Source organism: Nothobranchius furzeri, chromosome 7, assembly GCF_043380555.1.
Source record: "Nothobranchius furzeri strain GRZ-AD chromosome 7, NfurGRZ-RIMD1, whole genome shotgun sequence".
NCBI lineage: Eukaryota > Metazoa > Chordata > Actinopteri > Cyprinodontiformes > Nothobranchiidae > Nothobranchius > Nothobranchius furzeri.
Genome location: NC_091747.1, coordinates 57599937 through 57604936, shown reverse-complemented (window position 1 = coordinate 57604936; position 5000 = coordinate 57599937). Strand labels below are relative to the sequence as shown.

Genomic DNA, 5000 nt, shown 5'->3' with positions numbered 1-5000 from the left:
CACACACACACACACACACACACACACACACACACACACACACACACACACACACACACACACACACACACACACACACACACACACACACACACACACAGAGAGAGAGAGAGAAATAGTCTAGTCTACGTTCCCATGCTGCATATTGCCCCCTGCTGGCTAATCATTCCAATGATGCACAGTTTCATATTTTCAGTATTTCATAATTCTTGTTTGTGTGAAAGGAAAAGAAAGGATAGTTTGTGGTTTGCATTCCCCTCTCTCTCTCTCTCTCTCTCTCTCTCTCTCTCTCTCTCTCTCTCTCTCTCTCTCTCTCTGTGTGTGTGTGTGTGTGTGTAAGTGTGTGGGTACCTCTGGTTTGGTTTAACTTTGTGGTTTGGAGCAGCTAGCTTTTGTAATGAGTCACTGCTTCCAGCAACTGCTGAGTGCACAACCTTTTAACATTTCATCACAGCAGACTGCAATAAGTTGTCATAGCACTCTTACAAATCATCAAATTTATGTTATATTTCATTCCCTTATCTCTATTTCATTCTGTCACATGACCCCATGCCAATTTTAAATATGTTTTCCAGTATTGACTGATTTATCTTTTGCTTTTGCCCCATCACTTTCTCCTCCCAATCCCCTGGGCCTTCACAGTCAGAGCTCTCCCTCTTTCCCTTATGTGAAATTATTCATTCTGTCTTTCATAATGTCCCATTTTCCATGTGCATATATTTAAAAAGGTACTCTGATTTGCCCAACCTTCTAATCTTTTTTCTGTGCATGACGTGTAGCTGAGCCATTTAAAGTTAAATATTAACAAGCTTATTTAACTTTACGCTGTGCTTTGATGTTTCAAATATTGACATCATCTTGGTGTGTCCACACACGCGGGCACAGGGCATTGTGAAGAAGTGTGAGGGGAAGAGGAAAAGAGAAAAGAAAAAAAATGGTTGGAAAAGTCAAAAGGGCATGGTCAGGAAAATTATGGAGAGGCAGAGATGAAGAGCATATATTTCAGGAACATCTCCTGGCTTCACATGCTCTGGGTTGGTCTGTCCAAACGCAGATTATAAACACACAAGGGCCCTGTAGGGCAGTCTGGAGCCGATTAACTGTGTTTAGGAAACGATCTGTTCTGTATTTGAGAATGCGGAGCTTGACCTGGAATCACGTCGGCTTCACTGGTAACTCACTGGAACAGCTGGAAGACACTTGTAGAACAGAACAGAAATCGTGACAAACAAGCAGACACTTTGTTTTTACCAAGTTAAATTCACAAAACATTTCACAAGGGGATAAAAGTATTTTTTAAATGGGATTATTTGTGTTTTCCATCGATCCATCCATTATCTTGTCCATGCAGGGTTGCTGGGGGTACATATCTCCAGCAGCCAATGGGCAAACAGGCAGTGTCATGTTCTGTGTCCCTTTGGTCCCCAGCCCCCTACAGGTTTCCCTCATGTTCCCCCTAGTCACTTCACTTGTTTTTAGTTTTCTATATGTTCAGATTATCTAGTTCGTATCTCCTTTAGTGAACCCAGAGAACCCATGCATGCACAGGGAGAACATGCAAACTCCTAGCAGAAAGACCCCAGGCTGGAATATGTGACCAGGACCTTCTTGCTGCAAGACAACAGAACTAACCACTGCACCACTGTGCAGTCCTACTTGTGTTTTCCTATTCTTGTTATCTTTTTTCCTCATGACAAAAAAAAAAAAAACTCACAATTGGCCTGAAGCTGATACAAATCCAGGCATTTGGCTTGTTTTTAACTCTTTTTCTTTGGGACCAAGCTTGAACCCAACTAAGCTCCCCTACTGACCACAGAGCATTAGCAAAAGCTTTCCTAGAAAGGTTTTTTTTTTTTGTTTTGTTTTACTATTGGAAACGGTTCTTTTGGTCTCTAGCATGAGTCTCTGTTGAGGCTCAGAATGGCTCAGGAGTCTTTATGAATGACCAAACACAACTCCTAAATAAATCTTCACATTAAAACAACTGGCTTTCCACACACACTCGGCCAGGCTGTCTGCTGATTGGTTTACTGCAATGGCTTGATGACTGTCTCTGTCGGGCCGGCCGATGTTCACGGGTGGGTGCAATTCAATTCAATTCAGCTTATTTATATAGTGCCAAATCACGACTAAGGCGCTCCACAAAGTAAGCAGTCCAACTGAGCTCTGTTAGTTAAGTCACGTTATTGTTACTTCCTCCCAACTCCTAAACTCAACTTGAGGGTTGGCATGTAACATTCGACAACAAGTTATATGGGGTTTTGGACCCCTAATTTGTTTGTAATCATTTAGCATAATGAAGTTTCTGAAGCTAAAACATGTAAATATTCATTTGAAAAAAGAGACTGAGACAAGTACTTTAATGTTGTATTATTTACAAATAAGGCCTAGTCCACACGTAGCCGGGTTTTTTGACAACGAATATCCGCCCCTCCAAACACTTGCATCCACACCACCTCGTTTTAAAACAAAACTCTGTCCACACGTACCCGGATAAATACGTTGTTGAGGACATGCCAGACCTGTAGGCGGCAGTACTTCCCCAGTTCTTAACCTCGTCCTTCGTCTGTGGTCTTCCGCAAGGAGCAGTAATTCCGCTTGCAAAAACAAACAAGCAAAAAGCGCTTGGACAATTGATAAAGCGAGCACAGCTCTGAGGGCATCCATGCTGTCGGCTAGTGTAAACACAGGTCGCACACGTGATGTCAGCATTTTTTGTCGCGGAAAGTGACGTTGCGGACCTTAAAACTCCGGTTTTGTCTGTCCACACGCAGACACCCAAAATGGAGAAAACGCAGATCTTCACTTTGGCCGGAGTTTTTAAAAAGATCCGTTTTCGTTTGAAAAAACTCCGTTTTCGTGTGGATGACAGGCCAAAACGTCGAAAAATATCGACGTTTTGGCAGATCCCCGGCTACGTGTGGACAGGGCCTAAGTCATATTTTGAAACTTTATGAAAAGCTGTTGTATCAAACACAAGTGTAACTGAATTGCTGTTGTCATTGTTTGAAAGTTAGAAATCCATAAAAGCTGTACTTGTAATGTATTTTTGTTTCAGAGCAGCTGGCCCCAATTGGACCCCCTTCTAAAGTTAGTCTAGAACCTTCTCTGTTTGGATGTTCACACATTAAACTTCCCAAACTGTCTAGATCCTGCTTGAACTGTAGAAAAACAAATAAAACGACCCAACATTTAGCCAGTATTCTGTTTTTCTCTCCAACCCCATGTTCTTCATTGGTTATCCAGTCTGTGAGCATCACAAGTCAAATACTTCTTGGCTTCTTCGTGCTTATTTGTCATTAAAATATATTCAAGGCAGTGTTTTTACTGAAGGGCTGGTACAGATGGGACAGAAGGAGTTCTCACTCTTCCAAAGAAGGCAGGGGGGGCGTCCTCCACACATACCTTACCTTCGTAGCGTCTTGGAACATACCACATCCAAACGAGAGGTGACGCTTTTTATACTCTCAATTAAAACATCTTTTATATTTACTCTCATTTGTGTATTATTTTAATACTCGCAGAATAATAATGATTAAAATTTAATTTAGACTGGTTTTAAACAGTTTCTTATTTTCAAAGTCAACATATTAAATAAATCAAACACCCCTTTTCTTTGTTGGATCTTGGTACAGTCCACAGAGCCAGTCTCGTGAATGGTAAATCACAGAACTTCTCCGACGCAGAGTCCAGGCGGCTGAGGAGCTGAGGAGGAGGCGGAACATCAAGCCCTGCTTTATAACCAAATGAAACTTTTAGCTTTAGTCATTATAAGGAAAATATATATTAATGTAACAAAGTGGCTGACATAAACAAGAGATATTTACCGTTCCGAGGGCTCACTGAATGGGACTCAAGGTTAGTAACGCATTAATTAACTTAAAAATTTCAGCTTCACTGAGCTGTGGCCTTTTGACGTTTATTGTGTTCAGTATTTATAGTTTATGTGAACTTTCATCAGCGTTACACATCACTTATTAACTGTTACGCTTGAAAAAAACCGTAAACTTCAGTGGTTTTACCCTCTGCGTCTTATTAATCTGTGGCACGAGTTTGATCAACTTTCTCCTTTCATTCATTCTTTGGTTTATCGAATAAAGGACGGTTCACCTTTAAACCAGTTAGTATCGTGATCCTTTCAATACTGTTTTGGCTGATCTGACTGTGCTCTTTGTCTTCAGTCAATACGTTTATTATCCTTCTAAATAGGCAAAGGCGTCTGATTTAATCAGCCATGATGATCAGCAGTTGGGTCCAAAACAGAAAAACAAGCAAGAAAAACTCTTTTAAATGATAGTTTTGTCCAGCTAGTTTACACATCTGTGTATTCTGACACAAAATCAGTAAATGTATCTTTAATTTGTGTTTTTAAGTGTAAAATAAGTCTTATTGTGTAAATCTGTGCAACACAACTCACAACTCAAGCATCATCGTTATCTATTGGAAAGTGTGTGTGTGTGTGCGTGCGCGCGTGCGTGCGTGCGTGCACTAGTGTGTGTGTGTGTGTGTGTGAACATGCAAAATGAAAACTAGCCCACAGTAAAAGGGTGAACTCAGTGGTCTGGATACCTGACACTTGTAAACAAAACCTGCTTCATTGTCCTGCAAGTTATTTTGTCTTTTGTGCTTTTTTACCTTTGATTTGCCCTTAGGGACCAATTCTTTAGGCTTAAATTATTTAACTCAAAGATTTTTCATTTCAAACCTACTTATCTAGTATTTGATTGTAATTTTCTTTCACTCTGACTTTTTGTTACTGATTAGAGAGACTGATTAATAGCTGCTGACAGGCTGATTGAAAGTGGGATGGGCCGATGCTTTGTGGATACTGCAGATCGGTTGTGACACCTCAGCTGATGAGAAACATGAGTGACAAGATTGCTCTACTGACTCCCCTGAGAACGGCATATGTCTACACTGTGCATCATTTAGCAAAAAATCATAATAATAAATTCAGTTTTCAATCCCACACTAATCCATGCAGTGTGCTGGTTTCTCAG

At 40.7% G+C, this 5000-nt stretch overlaps 1 protein-coding gene across 6 annotated transcripts in view; it reads left to right on the top strand.

The window, feature by feature from the left end:
- The window catches only part of phldb2b (pleckstrin homology-like domain, family B, member 2b), a 39869-nt gene that overhangs the window by 8380 nt on the left and 26489 nt on the right, over window positions 1-5000 (top strand). The window contains exon 1 of one of the 6 annotated variants that reach the window (XM_070553379.1): window positions 3716-3858. The exons of the other annotated variants lie outside the window; for them this stretch is intronic. The gene's annotated coding sequence lies outside the window, so the exon portion shown is untranslated. Of the gene's footprint in view, window positions 1-3715; window positions 3859-5000 lie in introns of those variants that run through there. 6 annotated transcript variants of the gene reach the window in all.